The sequence below is a fragment of the Cryptomeria japonica genome, chromosome 4 (genome assembly GCF_030272615.1).
Source record: "Cryptomeria japonica chromosome 4, Sugi_1.0, whole genome shotgun sequence".
NCBI classification, from domain to species: Eukaryota; Viridiplantae; Streptophyta; class Pinopsida; order Cupressales; family Cupressaceae; genus Cryptomeria; species Cryptomeria japonica.
Window position 1 is genome coordinate 278731976 of NC_081408.1, and position 22119 is coordinate 278754094.

Consider the following 22119-nt stretch of genomic DNA (forward strand, 5'->3'; position numbering starts at 1 on the left):
CTTAATTTCCATCTGGGGGTGGTAACTGGTCAAAAATGGATTTGTACTTTTTCCGAGCATCAGTGAGAGTGACAGAGAGTGCATCTTTTATACTTTCCATTAAAGAATTTTGCACTTGAATATTAGCCAATAGTGATATTAAGCCATCAAGAGTGCTTCCCTCTTGTGTAGTAGATAGGTGTGTGGCTTGGTTAATCTATTCCTGAACTAATGAAAGATGAGGAAGGAATAATGTCTGGAGTGTCATTATATCCATCCTGATCTTATGTTCTTCATTTCTTAGTTCCAATTGTTGAGCCATGAGCTGTTGAAGCTTAATATAAAAATTCTTGACTGAATTGGGCTCTGGTGTCAACTTATTTGAGAGATCGGTGATCTCTTTCTCAATTGCATCAGTTTTATTCTTAATGTCTTTAATGAATATAGAAAATGTACAAAGTTTCTGAAATAAAGAAAGAATGTGCTTGAGTTGAGGGGACAACTCAGCAATAAATTTGACAAGTTTGACTTTGCCAATAGCTAGAGCTTTTTGTACCTCTTCTATCATTTTTGCAGTAAGCTCCTTGTCTTTTAGCTTGCTCAAATACTCAAATGCATCAACTCTAGATGTTTCTATTTGATTAAGGAGTTCATCCAGTTGAATATGGATGGCTACATCGGTTGACACTATAGTTGTAGGTAGCATATTTGATAGCAGTGTCTTCACCTTCTAAAGTACTTTATTATTCTTTTGTATGGCCATCTGTTTTTCTTGTTCGGCCTTTTCTTTGCATAGTTCACCGAAATCAATGAGTGCTTGCCCCTTTAATTTTGATATGTCCACATTGGGAAACACTATTGGTTTAGATAAATCAACTTTGAAACTATGCTTTTTCACTTTCTTTTCTTTACCTTTGGCTGGGTGGACCAAGACAATAGCTTGAGAAGCTTGCTTACCCTTGGTAGGTTTCTTGGTAGAGACAACATTTTGGTCAGTTCCTATAGCCGTTGTTGTGTCTTTTGGTGTCTCGGTACTAGCTGTCTCAGCTGCTACATTTTCAATGCTCGAAGGTGCTTGAGAGGTCTGTTCTAGAGTTGTACCTTCTGCTTCTATAGACTTGTGACCTTTGGTGCCTTGTGTTGTATCCTGAGGAGCTTCGGTAGAGATAGGTTGATTGATCGATGGATAAGGCTAAACTTGTTCTAATACAGATTCACTAGATACAAGTTTTGCATATGTAGTGCCTTCTATCATTTCCTGCTCTGGTTCCTCTGTATCCATGACATCTTCATCAATTTGAATAGTGTCAGCCTGGTCTTGTTTGGTAACTTTAGGACCTTGCTCAGTGACATCAGGATCGTGCTCGATGACATCAATGATTTCAACTATAGATTCTTCACCGACATCCTTGATTTTGAAGATTTCCTGCTGTAGTCACATAAATCTGTCCACTTAATTAAATGAATATTTAGTATTTATTTGATTATTTAACCATCAATCAATAATTAATTAAATTAATATTTAATTAATTCATCTTAACCCTCTTCTCCTATTAATTAAATAAATTATTCAATTTATTTGATTTAATTCACTTAACCAAATTCAGACCATTAATTAAATAAATAAATCATATTTATTTAATTAAATATTCTCTCACATTTAAATAAATTAATATTTATTTAAATCCCCCAAAATCCCACCTCTCACATTTAAATAAATTAACATTTATTTAAATCACCTTTATCCTCCACCCACTTGCATTTTCCTACAAATGCAAGTTGCACAATTATTTTAAATAAATAATTTATTTAAATCACCTTTATCCTCCACCCACTTGTATTTTCCTACAAAAGCAAGTTGCACAACTATTTTAAATAAATTATTTATTTAAAATCCTATTTATCCTCACCCACTTGAAACCTTTTATGGTTTCCCTTAAAGTATTCAAACTTGATGGCTTTAAAGTCTTCAAACTTGATGGCTTCCTTCTATAATCTTCTTAAGACTTTAATGGTTTTCCTTAAAGTCTTCAAGCCTTTAATGGTTTCCCTCAAAGTCTTCAAGCATTTTAATGCTTTATCTTCATTTTCTCATTTAAATAAATTAATATTTATTTGAATATTTATCCAAATGCAAATTACACCATTTAATTGAAATAAATGATTTTATTTTAATTGAAAATACCAAAATTTCTCCCACTTGCATTTTCCTACAAAATCCACTTGTATGCCTAAACCCCTTCTAGATTCTTCTAAACCCTTCCTAATTAGCCTAATCCATCCCCTAAATATTGTCACATTCCTAAGCAAATTGGAGTCACTTCTCAAAGACTCCAAAGTCTTTGAAAAACAATTAATGCTTTGTGTGTTCAACAAATTAACCCTCAAAGTCTTGGATAACCTTTGAAAGCTTCCAACCTTCAACCACTTAATCCCCAAAGTCTCCAATAACCATTAATGGTTAATTCAACCCTCCCACATGGTTAAAACATTTGTTTTGACTCAACCTCTACCCAACCCAAAGGTCTCATCAGGCCATTAATGCTTTGACCATGATTATCTCTTAAACATTTGCACAAAGGTTTATCCTTGGATTAACTCTTAATCCAGTGGGTAATCTTAATTTAGACTTGACCCTTACCTTCTAGATAACCATGAGGTCTTCTCAGGCCTTTAATGCCTCCAACCTCTTCTCTCAACCCAATCCTATGTTGAAACTTGTCACCATTTTATTGGTGCCAATTGTGCACATGGATCCCCAACTTTCAATCCTAACCCTTGTTAAGATTGCTCAATCTTAACCCTTCATTTCCCTATTTCTTCTATAAATAGAACCCTTCTCCTCAAGCAAAAGGAGAAGCATTTTAGAGTATTGTTGTTATACTGGCATTAGCATAGAGCTTTTTCATAGCATCACTATCTACTCTAGCATAGTATTTAGCTTTTCATTTCATATTTGAAGCTTAGTATTAAATCTCAATCCTCCATAAGCATCCATAGTGCAAAAAGCTGCTGAGAGCTACACTCATTTGGGACTTGGAGAGGAGAGGAACAAGGGAGGAGCAACTATGAGCATCTTGATTAGCTATTTCATTTTATGTTTATATGCTTTCTATTTCATGCTTAATATCTCTCTTGATATGCCTGTTTAGGATAATCTTTTGTTGCTAACACTAACGTTTGTTTCTTGTGCTCTTGTGTGTGTTGCCATCAAACAGATTTTCTAATCCTTTTTGCAGAGCATCACCTGCCACTTTGCTTTTGTCTCCTTTTCTACGTCAATATATAGCCCATTCATCAATTTTAAGGATCTTTATTTGACAAGAAATTTTGAATTGTAGGTTGTCAAATGTTACTTTATTTCTTCTATAGACATATCAGGAAAGAGATGGAATATACTTCTTTCTCTAATTTGTTTCTCTGAGTCCATTGCATACTTCCACCTATTATCAATATGCAAGTAAAGTTCATTTGGAAGTGACTTAACTAGTTCCAATGGAGCTAGTCGAAACTTTAGAAGTGTACAGATGACAGCTTCTTCAATTTGTCTCTTCTCATCATTATTTCTAGTTTCATACTTGACATATCTAAATCTTCCAAATCCACCATATTCTTTTAGATTAGCACAGAAGTTTTCAACACTATTTATATTTACCTTCTTTCTCTTGACAATCTAGAATTTGTTTGCATCTTCGGATTCTGTATCACTAGACTCTTTTGCTAAGATGAGTCTCTGAGTAGATTTCTTGTGTCTTTGTTACCTTGGGAGCAGTAACACTCTTTTGTTTCTTACTTGGTGATGCTACAGATGCTCTTGTGTTAGGTCTCTTTGTTGGAGGTGTCAGTAGGGCCTTTGAAGTGTCTTGTTTCTTTCTTTTCGACACTTTACCTTTAGGCAATTCGGTGCTCAGTGTTATAGCTACCTCTTGAGCTTCAGATTCCTCTTCGGTGATGGCAAGAGTGCCTTTGATAGGTGTAGAGGAAGAGTCTTCTCTGAATTTTTCTGACAATACCTTAATCATCTTTGTTGCTTTTCTTGTAGCTTTGGGTACTACAATGCTCATTTTTACCTTTTCCTTTACTTCTTCATAAGTACCATACCTCAGCTTGGTAGTATGCCTTGCTAATGTAAGATATGCATCAATTTGGTTTTGTGTGATGTCAAAGTCAATCTCGTAACCCATAGGTGCCAAAGATTGAGTTCTTGGTTCCATAGCATTCACATAACAGTAATCGGTGTCTACCTCAAAGCATATGTCATCTTTATATTTCTCTACCAGCTAGGGTGGGATTCGGTACCTATTGTGCATCTTCTCTTGAAATTTACTGAAGTAATCATCCATTATGTCATTGAAATTATCTCCTAACTTCTTAATAAAGTCATTAATCTGATGGGTGATTGGTCGGTGTAGCTCCCAAACTACTTTACCGACTGATGGAAAGAATTTTTCAAAGTAGAAAAACATGCATACAAGAAGTGAACCAAACTTTAGAGTATTTGCCAAGTTGTTCTTCTTCGGCTTCCTTATTGTGTTCAGATTCTCAAACAGGTTCTTCAATAACACTTCACATAAGTCAACTTTCATTCCTTTTTTCACAATTTTATAAGCTATGTAAACTGTTGCACAGGGTACACTATTTTCCCTTGCTGATTGGAAGAAACAGTAACCAATTACTCTAATAGCAAACTTAAGTTCTCCATCAGTGACATTGTTCAGTTTCAGTCCTCTGTAATCAGATTTTACTCCGGTTAAACTGATTAATTCCTTCTGTGATATCATCTTCTGTGCTCAGACATGATCATAGATAGGATAACCAGTGATCACATGAATAATTTCCTTGGTGATTTTAAGTGGTTTCTCTTCTAGCCACATGAAATCATCATGAACTCTACTTAGAACAAACTTGACCCATTGGGGCTTGAACACACGAGGATAGGTTAGGGCTTCAGTCAATCCTTTGATTTTGATGTGTTCATACTTGTTGTTTAATACACCATTGGTACATAGTTCATCATAGGTGTCTCTTATCTCAACATGACTGAGTTCTTCAACACGGCATTTGGTGAAGAATCTCACATCTTCAACTAACAAGACTCGATCCGGGATGAGTGAAAAGGCGGTTTTGTCATCCGATTCAGAGGTGACTTTAGGAGTCAAAGAGTGTTTTAGTGAGGGATTCTCTACATTCTTGACAACTATGGGATCTTGGATCTTGGGTGCCATTTGTAAATTTCAGATAAAAACTAGTAAAGAATACTTAGGGTTTGATGGTTTACAAACGGCAGACACTTCACACTCAGCAGATAATAACAATTTGATACGATCGATAAACTAGCTTAACAGTGCGATGAGATTTGATGTAAATACCTTGAATTCGCTTGGTAGGAGGTTTGATTGCCTTGATTCGCTCTCCTCTACTCTTTCAAAAACTTGGTAAGTGTAAATGACCGCGAAAATTCTTTTAAGTACACAAAATACCTTATTGGGCTCCATGCGGGTTAGGTAAAAAACATTAAATGCACTCGGTTCACCTTTAACCGATTTACTCTCCTTTCTGTTTTAACCGAGTAACCAAATTTCTTTCATTTATTGACTTGACAGGAAAACTGTATTCACCGACTTGACAAGTTTCCTCTAAAGTACTTTTGATAGAATTTCAAACTTACTAATGCATCTTAACTATGCAGATTTTGAATTTAGTACCTAATAGAATAAAAACTGTTAAGATTTTAACCTTTAGAAAATGCAGTCCCTTCATACCTTTACTGATTAATTTGGAATAGGTGCACCTAACTCAGTAGGTAAGGTGCTTTCTTCATTTGACACAATTTGCTTCTTTTTCCAAATCATCTTTAATTTTTCTTTTATTTCTTCAGTGTCTCCTCTAGGTTGATCTCTACAATCTCCAGTTAAATGTCCAACTTTGTGAGAATGAAAACACGCCATACTAGGATTTCTCCATGATCTTTGGTTGTTCATTCCAAACCTTATAAAATAGTTGGCACTTATATGTCCATATCTTCCACAACATTCATACCATATCCTTGTATTGTAATCCCATGGTACTGCTGCATATTGTCGGTAAGGATCTATGTGAGTTCAGTAACCTCTAGTGTTTGCTCGGTGTGCAGACCACATGTAGTTCTTTTGCTTAAGCCAACACTTCTCAATACTATGTCCATATCTAATACATTTTCTACAAAACTCTTTGAATTTTGCCTTCTGATAGTTGTTAGTAGACTTTGTCCTACATTGATTAGATGTGTGACCATATTTATTTCAATTGTAACAATAACCATTGGACTTAGTGATATTCGGTTGCTTACCTATTCTGGTTTGGCATATGTTAGCAGTATGACCTTGATTTCCATAGTAGTAGCAAATAGGCTTCTTTCTTTTGATGTTATTCTTGTTTCTAGCTTGCTTTGATGATTCTCCTCTCTCGATAGTATGAATTCCTTTCTCGGTAGAGTCTTTTCCTTTGTAACCGAGTCCTGCATCTCTATTGGGTCTTCTTGTATTCAGTTGCTCATCCAATATCTTTGATGCTTCATAATGTTTCTTTCGATTTCTTCTATGTTTCAAGTTCATCTGTCAACTTTGATACTTCAAGTTTCAATGCTTGGTTTTCATCATTCTTCAGAATTGCTTCATGATGTGCATAACCTAGTTGATCTGATAGGTTTTGTTGAATCCCAGTCAACCTTATGATTTCATCATTCTTATTAGATACTAAGACTTCAAGTTGTTGTTTCTCTCTTTCTAGATCTCTTCCTTTACCCTTAGCTATCCTTAATGCATCTAGATTTTTAGTCATTTGTGTGTTTAAATGTTCATGTTCTCTTTTCATTGCTTTCAATTTATCAGCCAGTGCTTTGTTTTTTTCTTTTAATACTCCAATCATTTCTTCAATTTCTTCAGATATACTGGTCTCAGATGATGTCTCAATTTGTTCCACTAACTCTTGAGAATCCTGCAAGTCATCAAATAATCTTCTTCTTACTTTCAGAGATTTTTGCATTTGCCTTTGCATGTCTGCAATCACTTGATTAGCATGATCCAGCTCTTCTTGCAGATACACAATCCTCTGAGATTGTTTGTAGCCTTCCATTGATAAGATCTTTCTCTTTAGGGAGTTAAACCCTTTTCCAAGATTCAAGCTCTGATACCAATTGTTAGGCCCAATATGGAAAGCTAATGTACTGAGAGGGGAGGGGTGAATCAGTACTCCAAAACTTTTCTTGAATAATAACTTTACTATTATGCATAAACCAAATAGTGCAGTAACATAAAATAAAGTTGAAACAAATAGATAACAATCATACATGATTCACTCCATAACACATATATTTTGGTTACGTAGAAACTCTTGGTTAGAGAGAAAAATTGCAGTAGGGATGGTACCCACAACTTCACTACTACAATAATAAAGAGTGCTCGGTTAGAGCTACATGTTTAGCTATTTCTGATAGCTTACCCTGTTAGGAGTAACAAGATCTGTTAGATCTACCTTGCTAAAGAATTTTACAACATTTAATGTGAATGCTACACCTGGTTAGAGGATTTAGAATTTATAGACTTGATTAGAGTCTTTTACCCTATTAAAGGTTTCTCTTAAAAAATCATTACAAATATTCGCAACTTTACATCTGAAATATTATAGCAGATTCTATGTGCTCAAAATAGATTACCTTGCTTATAGCATAGCTCAGTAACCCATATAGTAACTCAGTAAACCCTTCTGTTTACTCTGTTCTTTGACTGTTCTCTGAAAACCATCTCAGTGACCTCTGTGTCTCTGTAATAGTCTTCTTTTTCTCATACATACACCCTTAACTCATGCTATATAAAAAGATCTCTTAAGATAGTGATCCAATTCATTGCTTCGATCTTACAAACATGATTTATCGAATGAATAACTCTACAAAATATTTCATTGGTTAGATGTGCCTCAATCTTGTAACACATTTTCATATGCATGTCCAGGTTCAATGTATCTGGTAACATGTTTCACTTGGTGTATATCAGCTCGATGTGTCATCTTTGCTGCTTGGTAGACATGAAAAGATACTCGGTAGACAGCTCGGTGTATACTGCGTTCTGTGACTGCTTTCTTCTATAACTGACTAGACTGTGCATACTGACTTCTCTGTGTATACCGGCTACATGATTCGGTAGTGTTAACCAACTAGAGTATATAGTATAACTTTGACATTATAGTATAACTTTGACATAAAACTAATGGTAATTTGATAAGTAGTAACAGTTTTGTCATCTAAGTGATTTGGTTTACCAGAAAATAGGGTTTACTGGAAGTGAACTAAATTCTGTGAAATAGGACTTTAACCAGTAGAGCAAAATTGTTTTGATTGGATCGTTTGATTGGCGATGATTGGTGATTTAGGTTTAGATGGTGAACTTGTATCATGGAAATATGTATATGACTGGAACCAAAACTTGTGATGATTACCGGAAGGTGTGTTTCAAGTTTCTAATGAAGTTTTCAAAGGCTTTAGTAGGGTTTTAGGACCGGTTAAGAAATCATCAAACTGGTAATTACTTTTCTTATGACGATGATTGACAATGAGTCTACATGAAGTTGGTAACATGACACAACCCACGTGAATGATTTAATAACTATTTTGGTATGATTCAAGAAAGATTTTCTTGTGAATCAGCGAAATGCTTAGTAGAGTGTTTTAAGGATACAGATCGGATTTTTGTGATGAGTTGTGATAAACTAACAATTTATATTGCATTATAATTTGTTGTAATGATTTGGATAGTGATCTATAGTGATCTTTTGTGATTTAATTGTAAATTCATGATGTAATTAGGTTTTGTGGCTGACCTAGTTGAGATAACTATTAATGTTGACATAGTTGATGTTTATTGTGTCAGTGGTCGTAGAGATTGTGTTAAGTCATTCAAGTGAAGTATGAGATCTTCCTAAGAGTTATAGAGTGTTGAGTATAACTAGATCTGATCAAGCAATCAGAAAAGTGCAAGTAAACAAATTATTTTCTTATTGTTGTTCCCTAACAGTTGTAGCACGTTAAATCCCTTAACCGGGTAGGTTTTAACATTCCTTAAACATTTAAGTCTCCTAACATGGAAGCTCTCAAAAGAGTGTTAAATCCTCTCATGAGTTTGATCCTAATAGATCATCAAGCTCCTAATCGGGTTGCAAGGAAAATTCCCTAACTAGGTGACTCCTAACAGGGTCTTCTCTTAACCAGGTGTATTGTAAGCTCCTAACAGGGTGTACTTCAAAAGAGTACAAATATTTGTGGGTTCCAACTCTCACTGTGTTTTTTTCCCTATTTGGGTTTCCACATCAAAAAATTATGGTGTTCATGTGTTGAATGTTTTTTATATGATGTTCTTGTTTATATTTTATTTCATACATTATTTATGAGACATCATTTATGATGTTTTATCAGACATTATTGGTACCGATAAGAAGTTGTTTGAGAAATTATTAAATTTTATTGATAAGGTTAATGAGTTGGTAAATGATCAAGTTTATATGATTACTTTGGTGGTGAAAGTATTGGTAAATGATTTGATTAATGTGTTAAGAAAATCTGATATAGAGGTTATTAAATCTGATTATAAGAGTTGAGATATTTTAAATGGTTTCAAATCTAAGAAAAATTATTTTGATTTAAATTTTCAATTGGTCTTAATATTGATTCACCCTCCCTCTCAATATTAACCAGATCCTCATAGGATTAACAATGATATTAAGGGGTCGTATTATGTCCTAAGAGGTCATATAGTGTTCTAACACATGTGCATACCCATTAGGACCCCTTAGGGCCATGTATTATATCCTAAGGGGTCATGTATGGTATTTTAACACGTGTGACCCACTTAGGATGCCACGTAACCCCTAACAACATCATGTGACTCCTAAGGACCCCACATGACCCCTAATGACATGATAAGATCCCTTAGCACACCATACGACCCCAAGTAGGACCATATAATATCCTAAGGCATTGTATGGTGTTCTAAGGGGTCATATGGTGTCCTAAGGGATTGTATGGTGTCCTAAGGGGAAAGATGAACCATTATTATAATACAAAATGCAGTGCCAATACTGCTTACACAAATAAGTTTAGATTGTCCCCTAAGAGCGAGCATCGGATTCAATGATCAAAATAATAAACTAGTATGCTTCCCCTCTCTCCCTTCCTCCATATGCCATCTCTCTCTTTCTCTCTCTCTCTCTCTCTCTCTCTCTCACACACACACACACACCCTCCCCCGAATCTCCCTCCCTCCCCCCTCTATCTCCCTTCCTTTCTCATCTACTCTCTCCTCCTCTCCCTCCCTCCCTCACCACATCTCTCTCTCTTTCCGTCCAAATCCCTTGCAGGAGTATTGTAACAACTAGACTACCGTAAGGGATTTTGGGATAGGGCCCACAACCCTATGGTTTTTTAACATAAAAAAAAATGTATTGGTTTTTCAACATAAAAAGTGTGTATGAGTTATGGGAATTATGAATGTTGTCCCATTAAGGTATTTTTAAGGACTAATTACAAATGTGGGTTAACTAAACATAACCCGTACATGTTTCTTCCACATATTTTTATTTGGTCAACGACCTCAACAACTACAAAAGGAGTTTTTGAAGTCATTGAAGGCTCCACTGCAACTGATACTATGATTCTGTGATAGTTTTATTTGTGAAAGTAAGGGAAATCTTGTTCAACATGATTTCAAATGATTGAATAGTTGTTCTAATTAGTGCCAAATGATTCTATTTATGAAAATTGTTTTTAACGACGGGAAAGAACAAGTGAGGAATAATTGTACAATGAAAGGTTGAAAAGGATAGACAAAGGAAGCGTATGAAGAAATTACGTGAACTAAGAACAATGGGACAAGAAGGTGTGTCATCCACAACATCTCAATTAGATGTACCAAATGAACCTAATGCAATTGGAGAAGAAATCACAATCAAAAATCAAACAAATGATAAAGATTCACTAGCAACATTTGATTTATCCAATGAACCTAATGCAATTGAAGAAGTGACCACAATGAATAATCAATCAAATGATGAACATACTAGCTCAATTTGATACAATGAATGTATCTAATACACGGAATGCATGAAGGTTAACACCTCCTAGAATTATTCATAGGAAACCTAAGTATCTAATTGAGATTGATGAAAATATTTTGAAGTTAATGCTCGATAAAATAAATGAACGAACTTGTAGAAGAATGGTTAAATGAATATGGAAACACTATTTTAAAAACTTAAATCAAATTGGAAGATGCTAATTAATTGTTGAAATGATTAAAAATTTGAATTTTAGAGAGACAATGAGAATTCTAGGACTAAGGTCATCGAAAAGTAATAGTGAAATAACTATTGTCAGAAATCTATTTGAAGGATATCAAGCTATTGGTTCAAAATCACATACCAAAGATTCTAATGTCACTCGACGTGTTATTACATCAACCATAATGAGGAAGAAAATAAAAATATCATTTGATAAGTAAAGAAAGGAATTTATTAAACATAAGTAGAACAACATTACGTAATGCATTAGAGAGGTTGGAGAAAATAGAGGATCCTAACAATAATTCTCTTTGGGTGTTCTCGGGTAGACCACCATGTAAAGACAATGTTGTTGTTGATGCACTAAGAACATTAATTGAAACTTTTTGGCATGACAACACAAGGATTTTTTCCAACAAAAGAGATATTGTTAGAAGGAGAATTGAATCTAGAAATTGTGAGCCACATGCCAAACACTATTTGGATATGACTCAAAAAAAATTATGAGAGATTTGTTCAAAAGTATCCTCAAATAAGAACTAGTCAAAGATTTTTTGAAATGGAAAAACCATATTATGTTAAGATTAGTCATGTACGCACCACGTGTTGTTGTAGGATGCATATTAAATTTTCCATGCACAATGATATTTATCATCATATATGTTGTACTTTGCACTCTAACAATATTTTGCAGAAATGCAATATACAAGCACCTCCTAAGTCACCAAGATAATTTATTTCAAGTTTGCTATGTAAAAGATATGATGGTTGATTTTATTATAAGATGGTGTGTCGAAAAGGTTCTTGTGCTACATGTGGTGGTTTGCAACATTTACCAAGATGTGTACATTTGGGGAACACACATGAAATTGGTACGAAACTAGTTTCTTTTGGAAAACACAAGACAATCACATATGGGGTTAAAGATGGGAAAGAATTGAAGAGATGTGAGTTAGTGAAAAAATGATTTATGTGTAGCTGAATTTATGAAAATGTTTCAAGAGAAACTAGTTTATGAGTACATAATGCATAAACATAGAGCTCAATGGTTAGATGAGCAATTCAAGTTATGCAAGGACACATTTCCTCTTGGTACCATTGTCTCTATTGTTGATTTTGATGAAAATTATACACTACAACCTCAAAATGAAGTAAAATCTCTGTATTACCATTCTATGCAAGTTTCTATTTTTGTACACATAGCATTCTAGCATGAAGATGATAGCACATAGGAGGATAGAAAAGTTGTAAGAGAGTATCACTTCTACACAAGTGATGATTGTACTCATTCGTCGGAGTTTGTGCAAGGATTCTTTAAAGTTTTCTATGATAGTTTAAGGAAAAGAAATATATGATACAACCAACACATAATATGGTAAGAGAATTGCACCTCACAATTGAAGAATGCAAGGATGTTCTATTGGTTGACTAGGATGTATGTCACAAGTGGTGTACAAAATTATAGGATTTTCACTCAGGCTATATATGGAAAGGGGGAGCATGATGGTGTAGGAGCATGCATAAAAAGAGCCCTAGCTAGAGAAGAATTGAAGTACGAAGGTGGTGCAGAGTTGATAGATGCAACAATAATTGTGTGATGGTGTAACTCTAGAATAGGACCAAGTAATGCAGGTACTACAATGGTTCATAGATATTTTTGGTTGATCAGTGAATCTAATATTGAAAATTATCAAGATTGTTGTATAGTTGTAGGATCAAGTTAAATGCACTCATTTAGAAGTTCAAATGCAATTTACTAGTAATTTATACTAGACAGATTGTATGTTTTTTCTCTTCATGTATGTATTTTTTGCGGGAATAATGTCAATCACAAAGTGGATTGACAAATGGTCTTGTAGACCATTGGTCCCAATTGATATATATCAAGTTACCAAAGCACTATAGTGGAACTAGATGGAATCATCAATAGATTTCGACCATGTATCTGACCTAATGGAACCAGGTGATTTTTTGGTTAATTTTTTTTCAGGAATTTTTTTGGCTCATTTAGTTACATCACAAATTATTTTTGGTATTAATTGTCATTGTATTGAGCCTAAAATAAAATTGACAACCACAATCATTAATGGAGAGGGTATTAAGTACCCAATAGGATCCGTTGTCATGATAGGCACATAAATTAAGAGATACCTTATCAAGAATTTGGTGGTTGTTCAAGGACTTTGAAACACATAGACATATTCTTCATTTCTCCAACCTTCTTATTGCAACAAATATTCAATTGATTAAGTATCATGGTAGACCTCATAAAAAGAATTTATGGAAAGTTTATGAATACAACCATGAGGCAATACTTGACATAATACAGGTTAGAGCTGATCCAGAAGGCTGACTTGATTGATTTTGGGTTATCTACAAGTGTTCAATTATTGGAGCATTACAATGATTCAATGGTTCAGGGTAGAATGACTTTGAGAATTTTGTATATATCGTCGGTGAATTGTTCTATATTTATTTTTTGTATATATAAATGCCCATGAGCTAATTTGTTCATATTTAGAGGCAAAATTTTATATATTTAAATGGCCATGAGTTTATTTGTACATATTTAAATGCCAAATTTTGTATATTTAGATGAGCATAAGTTGGATTTTGCATATTTAAATGCCAAATTATATATAAATGCCCATCAGCTGATATGTAAATAATTTTTTTGTATATCTAAACAGGCAAGAGCTAATATGTCCATTTTTAGAGGAAAATTTTTGAATATATGTCAATTTCTGCATATGTAAATTTTTGTATATGCAAATTTTTGTTAATGTAAATTTGTGCATAAATGGAATTTTGTGATGCATTTTATATTTTTTATTAAACTTAAAATTTTGTATGACTATTTATGAGTACATGTGTATGCCTACCGTATGGCTCTAGATGTTCTAGCGAGTTGGGAGGCACAATAGGAGCATGCCTACCCTACAACTGGCCACCCAGACGTACTTGTGTTATTGGTTCATGTCCATGAGGAATGAAATCAAATTTAACCTATCTTACAACCTTGCATTGCATTCATCTAACAATTTTCACACAAACTGAATAAATACTACCATGTGAAAATGGTTTTGAGTCTTCAAAAACTAAGATAGGTCATTGTAGATGGGCCTCACATGACCCTATAGGTTCAAATAGATCAATCATATTTATCCTAGATTGCAAGAAACAGTCCAGCAAAGTTTGACAATTTAGGGCACTTGAGAGATCGCACAGGTGGGGTCTGGCTTTGGATGTTCTAGCGATCTGGGAGGCACAACAAGAGACTGTGTACTATAAACTTGCCCACCTAGACATGTTCATGTCTTTGGTTCATGCCCACAATGAACAGAATCAAATTTAGCCTATCTTGCAACCTTTCATTGCATACATTTGACAATTTTCGCAACAACTAAAAAATGCTACCATGTGAAAATGGTTTTGAGTCTTCAAAAATTGTGATAGGTAATTGTAAATGGGCCTCCATTGACCCTATAGGTTCAAAAAAATCAATCATATCCATCCTAGATTACGGGAACAGTCTATCAAAGTTTGACAATTTTTTGGACTTAGAGCATTTGAGGGTTTGTGTCGATAGAGTATGGCTCTAGATGTTCCAGTGAGCTGGGAGGCACAACAGGAGGATTCCTACCATAAACCTGCCCACCCAGATGCACTTGTGCTACTGGTTCATGCCCATGATGAACAAAATCAAATTTACCCTATCTTGCAACCTTGACAACAACTAAGCAACTTTTACATATTTTATCCAAATGACCCCAAACTTTCACAAATAACTCCAAATAATCATTAATGGTCCCAAATGACCTTATTTAGATGAAACAACAAAAAACATGACAAAAACCCAAATTTGACCATTGCAAGCATCAAAAAGCTTATCAAATCACCTTATTTCATTGTAACCCATGATTGTAGATAATAGATTTTTGTTGTTTACATTCACATTGCTGATTACATAATGATGGAGGATCATCGCCTGTTCTTGGCATTCTTGCATCAACCAAAAAGATTTCCTTTTCAATTTGTTTTCTATTTTGCATTTTTAGCATTTCTTTCTGTATTTTCTTGCATTGGCTCATCAGATCTTGCAGAGCTGGATTTTTCTTGAGGATGTGATCATCTTCCTTATTCCTAAACCACGAAGCATTTGGATCATTTTTTGGCAAGTTATCGATTTCGGATTTTAAGACAGTTCTTCAGCTTTATACATCAGAAGCGCCTAGACCTATTTTACTATTAGAGAATCTTGCGGACCCTTTTTGTATCTTGTAGAGCTCCTTTTTGTGGATTCCAATGTTCCTTGGCTTGTGGTCGACCTTCCCGTTGATCTATACTTCATCTTTTAGATATTTCAGAGGAATCTCTTGGACGTAGGCCGACCTGTTGGTTTTACACGTTTGTTTTTGTTCTTTGGCATTTGATCCCTCTTAGGCGAACCAGATCTTCTTGGATCATATAAATCATTGTAATTGAACATTAGAGATTAGTTAGATAGAATATAGGAGATAGATCTTAAGTTTTAGAGGTCCGAAGTTGAATAATTATGTAATTGAGCATGTATGTGATAGGCCTGTGAGCTGAATCTTGTAACCCAAATGTTACCGGTTATCTATAATCAGTTTTCATGATCTAATTCATTTAGTTCTACAATTACCTCTATCATATCCTCTTGTTTGTGTTGTGTTTACTCTTGTTGCCCGGTCCAGATTGATCTCTTTGAGGTCCCTCCCAACCGGTGACTGCACCAAGTGTTATCGGAGTGAAATTTCATACCAGAGAGTGTGTTGTCCTAAGAATTTTATTGTGGGGTGGTAGACCATGGATCTGACTTGTAGTTGTAGAGGACTAGTGTGAAGATGGCGTCAAGAGAAAGTAGGAATGGTAGAGCATGTGGGAATGTAGACCCTGCTATGATGGAAATGTTTACAGGAATTGCCGACATATTGAAGATGTGAGCGAAGATGAAGAAGAAGAAGCATCAGGAGGACAAGTAGAAAATCCTCTGACGATTGATCCAGAGGAAGAGAGGTTATTAAGGGTTTTGAGTAGGGAAAACACTAAACCATATTTTACCCCACTGAAATATGATGGAAAGATGGATTCAGATGAATTGATGGATATGATCTTGGAGATGGAAAAGTATTTTGATTTTGAAAACACCACAAAAGAGAGAAAGGTGAAATATGCCTGTACCCAGTTGAAAGGTCATGTGTCTCTTTGGTGGGAACATTTGCAGGTTGATAGATAGAGAAGAGGTAAAGAGAAGATCAAAACATGGGAGCAAATGGTTGCCAAATTAAAATCAAAGTTTATACCAGCTGATTATCAAGTAAATCTATTTCGAAAGTTATAGAAGTTGAAGCAGAAAGAATCTAGTGTGAAGGAGTATATTGAAGCATTCTACAAGATGAATATCAGGCTCAAACATGTCGATGATGAGGCTGAACAAGTTTCAAGGTATCTAAATAGATTGCTAAATTCTATACAAGATGAACTCGGTTTAATCAAGTTACAAAATGTTGAGGAAGCTTACCAATATGCCTTGAAAGTAGAAGAGAAGTTAAACAAAAGACATGAACACAGACAAAGAGGTAGAGGTGGAAGGTTTTCTAGAGGAAGATTTCAATGAGGAAGAGGATATTCCAGAGGAAGAGGAACCTGTACAGATCAGAAGAAGGATAAGGAAGCAATCAAAGATGGTAGTTCATACTAAAAGGATGACAAAAATTTCTATAGGAGAAGAGAACCTAATGGGTACCAAAATGAAGGTTTTGGAAAAGATGACAAAAGGCAAGATAAGAGAGTGTTTAGAGGTACTTGATTTAAGTGTGGGGAAGAAGGACAACATGCTTTCAAATGTAAGAAGAAAGAGAACATTGGGAGAATAGCCTTGGTGGAAGAAATCCCCACCGGATCAACTAACAAACCAGAAAATGAACAATTGTTTATGATGAGGAGAGCCCTATGTCATACTGGAGAAGATAAAGAGCCCTTGCAGAGGAGGAATTTGTTCAAGATGAGGTGCAAGGTATATAGTAAGTGTTGCAAGGTACTTATTTATTGTGGTAGTTTGGATAATATTGTTTTATAAGAGATGGTAAATAAATTGAAGTTGGAAAGATTGAAATACCCTAAGCCTTATCAGATAGCATTGATTCGGGATGATCATAAGTTGTTAGTAAGTGAGCAATGTTTGGTTAAATTGAAAATTGAAAATTATCATGATGAAGTTTTATGTGATATCATGCCTATTGATATTTGTCACCTATTTTTAGGTAGACCTTGGCAGTTTGATAGACAAGCAATACATGATGGGAGAAAGAACATATACACTATTGTAGTGAATGGGATGAAACAAACCCTATTACCTTTGAAGGAACCCCTAAATAATGAAGTTTGTATGAATGCTAGAATATTTTTTGTGGATGGAAGGAAATTCCTAGAAGGAATGAGACATGAGAATGTGTGTTTTTCCTTAGTTCCTAAGAAGACTAAGAATATAGAGCATGAAGAACAACCGAAAGAGATAAAGGAGTTGCTAACAAAGTATGAAGACATCATTTCAAATAATGTGCCTAATGGATTACCACCAGTAAGGAGTAGCAGTCACTGTATGGACCTGATTCCTAGAGCTAGTTTGACTAACAAAGCTGCACACTTGTTGACACTGATAGAGAATGAAGAGATAAATAGATAAGTCCATGAATTCTTGAAGAAAGTTCTAATCGGAGAAAGTTTGAGTCCCTATGTAGTACCAATAGTATTAGCACCTAAGAAGAATGGAGAGTGGAGGATGTGTACTGATTCTAGAGAAATAAACAAGATCCCAGTAAAGTGCCAATTTCCTTTCCCTAGGATGGATGACATATTGGACTCTTTGAGTGGAGCCAAATACTACAAAAAGATAGACCTGAAGAGTGGATTTCATCAGATCAGAATTAGAAAAGGAGATGAGTGGAAGAGATCATTCAAGACATATGAAGAATTGTATGAGTGATTGGTGATGCCTTTTGGTTTGACTAATGCATCGAGTACTTTCATGAGATTGATAAAAGTGGTATTGAAAAAATTCTTGGGTAAGTTTGTTATGTATTTTTGGATGATATTTTGATTTTTAGTAAGACAAAAGAGGAACATTTGTTGCATCTAAGATAATTTTTATAGAGGTTGAGAGAGGACAAGTTGTTGATAAACCTAAAGAAGTGTACTTTTGTGAAGGAAGAATTGGTCTATTTGGGATTTGTGATATTTGTAGATGGATTGAAGATGGATCCTGAAAAGGTAAAAGAAATTTTTGAATGGCCTACACCGGAGAGCATTGGAGAGGTTAGATCATTTCATGGATTGGCTAGTTTCTGCCAGAAGTTTATTAGAAATTCTAGTTCTATTTGTAGCCCTATGACTAAGATAATGAGAGGAGATAGGAAAGAATTCAAGTGGACCATCAGAGAAAATAAAAGTTTTGAATTATTCAAGTAGAAAGTGACTTAGCAGCCTGTGTTAGCTTTACTAGATTTCAACAAAGTATTCCAAGTAGATTGTGATGCAAGCAAAACTACAATTGGAACCATGTTAAGTCAGGAAGGGAGAGCAGTAGCTTATTTCAGTGAGAAATTGAATGATCCCAGGAGGAGATATTCAGTGTATGATCAAGAATTTTATGTCATAGTTCAAGCCTTCAAGAAATAGAGACATTACCTATTGCCTAAGGAGTTTGTGTTGTATACTGATCATCAAGTCTTGTATTATATAAATAGTTAGAGTAATTTGAATCAGAGACATATGAGATGGGTGGAATTCTTGCAGAGTTACACCTTTATGTTGAAGCATAGAAGTGGGAAGTCAAACAAAGGTGATGATGCATTGAGTACAAAGAACTTGTTGACAGAGATGAGAGTGACAATATTAGGATTTGAAGAGTTGAAGACCTTAGATGATGATGACCCAAATTTTGCAGAACCTTGGAAAACATGTAGAGAACTAGTTATGGTAAATAGAAGTAAGTGGTTGGATTATTTCATTCAGGATGAGATGTTATTCAGAGGAGTTCAGTTGTGTATACCTAAGACTTCTATGAAGAAAAATCTCATAAAGGAAAATCATAGTGGAGGATTAGCAGGACATTTTGGTATTGACAAAACAGTAGAATTGGTGAGTGAACACTACTTTTGGCATCAGATTCATAAGGATGTTAGGAAATTTGTGCAAAGTTGTAGATTTTGTCAAGTTGTAAAAGGTAGTAGCCAGAATGTGGGATTATACAAGGCTTTGATAGTACCAGAGAGATCTTGGGAAGACATAAGCATGGATTTCATACTTGGATTACCTAAGATACAGAGAGGGAATGACTCTATATTTGTTGTGGTAGATAGATTCTCAAAGATGGCTCATTTCATACCTTGTAATAAAACATTAGATGCAGTGCATGTAGCTGACTTATTTTTTAGAGAAGTGGTGAGATTGCATGGGTTACCTAAAATCATAGTTTCAGACAGAGACACTAAGTTTGTTGTTTATTTCTGGTGGACACTTTGGAAGAAGATGAAGATAGATTCGAAGTTCAGTTCTACTTTTCATCCACATACTGATGGATAGATAGAGGTAGTAAATCAGAGTTTGGGAAATTTGTTAAGATTCCTAGTTGGAGAAAAGACCAGAAGTTGGGATTTGATTCTTGCACAAGCAGAGTTTGCCTACAATAATTCAGTGAATAGGAGTACTAGAAGAACACCTTTTGAGATTGTTATCGGAGTACACCCTAGAGGTATATAAAAATTAAGGGATATCAGCAATGAGGATAAGTGGAGTGGAGAAGAAGAAGAATTTGCAGATCACACAAAATCCTACATATTGAGGTTAAGCAACATTTGGGGGATGTGTATAACAAGTATAAGGAGAAAGAAGATGAGAAGAAAAGACATAAGGAATTTGAAGTTGGTGATGAAGTGATGGTGTATCATAGAAAAGAGAGATATCTCATTGGAACCTATAACAAGTTGCATATGAAGAAGTTTGGACCTTGCAAGATCTTGAGGAAGTTCAATTCTGGAAATGCATATGAAGTGGAGCTACCAAATAGTTTGAGTATTTCACCTATATTCAAAATTGCAAATCTACATCAGTATCATGAATTAAAAATCAATGAAGACAATATTACAGACTTGGAGAAACAATTGCCCTCGAAGGAACTAGATCATATTGAAGACATTTTGGACAATAGGATTAGGAATAGTACCCGGAGCAATTACTACAAAGAGTATCTAGTGAAATGGAAGGATAGACAAATTTAAGATTCATCTTGAATTTCTTAGGTAGAGGTGGACCATCTTTTTTTTCCTCTGACCCCAACAAAGTGATAGATGTTACAAGATATGGTTGTCGTTGCACCAAAAGATTGACCTGGCAATGCTCGATACAACCACAAGACTTATAGAATCCATAGGATGTTGTTAAACCATGTCATGAATCCCCGTGAGGGGTGCTGGCCCACTGCCAACAATCTCCCTCCCAACATCGCATAATATAGCCTACATGATTCAAATAAATGACCAAGCTCTGATACCACTTGTTACAACCTAGGGTTGTCGTTGCACCAAAAGATCAACCTGTAAATGCCCGATACAACCACTAGACTTATGGAATCCACATGAGTTCGTTAGACCATGTTGTGAATCTCCAAAAGGGATGTTTTCCCACTACCAACAATAGACTCACTTTTCAAACAACTCCAAACATCTAATGCAGGAGAGTCCCCAGTTCTTGGCAACCCTGCATCAACCAAAAACATTCCCTCTTTAGTTTGTTTTGTGTTTTGTAGTTTCAGCATTTCTTTCTGTATTTTCTTGCATTGGCTCACAAAATATTGTGGAGCTATATTTTTCTTGAGCACATGATCATCTTCCTTATTCCTAAACTGTGGAGTATTTTGATCATTTTCTAGCAAGTTATCGATTCTGGATTCTGAGACAATTCTCCGACTTTGGACACTAGAACTACCTGGACCTATTTTGATATTGGAGAATCTTGTGGACCCTTCTATAGCATGTAGAGCCCCTATTCATGGATTCCAATGTTCTTTGGTGTGTGGTTGACGTTCCCATTGATCCACACTTCATCCTTTGGATTTTCGAAAGGAATCTCTTTAGTGGAAGCCGACCTATTGGTTTCACACGTTTGATCCCTCTTGGGTTGACCAGATCTTCTTGGATCATATAAATCATTATAATTAAATATTAGATATTAATCAGATAGAATATAGGAGATAGATCTTAAGTTTTAGAGGTTCGGAGTTGACTAATTTTGTAATTGAGCATGTATGTGGTAAGCTTGTGAGCCAAATCTTGTAACCTGGATGTTACTAGTTATCTGTAATCAGTTTTCATGATCTAATACATTCATTTTTGCATTGCCTCCATTAAATCCTCTTGTTTTCATTGTGTTTACTCTTGCTACCTACTTCAGATTGATCTCTTTGAGGTCCCTCCCAACTGATGACTACACCACATAGGAAAATATTCATTTAACTTTATAAAAGGGAATTCACCAAATACACCGAATAGTTGTCTAATTCTGATATCGAAGATAAACCAAGTCTATGGACTAGCCGAGATCAAAATTTATCATACAAGGATCCAGCTATTGTTAAGAATTTAGTAAAAGTGGAAGCTATTTTGATGTGATCAAAGACTTTCGTTGTGATTGAGACATGGAGTTTTCTAGTGGTAGTTCAATATCTCAAAAATCTTATCAAATCATATTCCATAGTTGTAATGCTTCATATTTCATGATGGCAATCATCAAGTCTTTTATATGAGGTGGAATTCA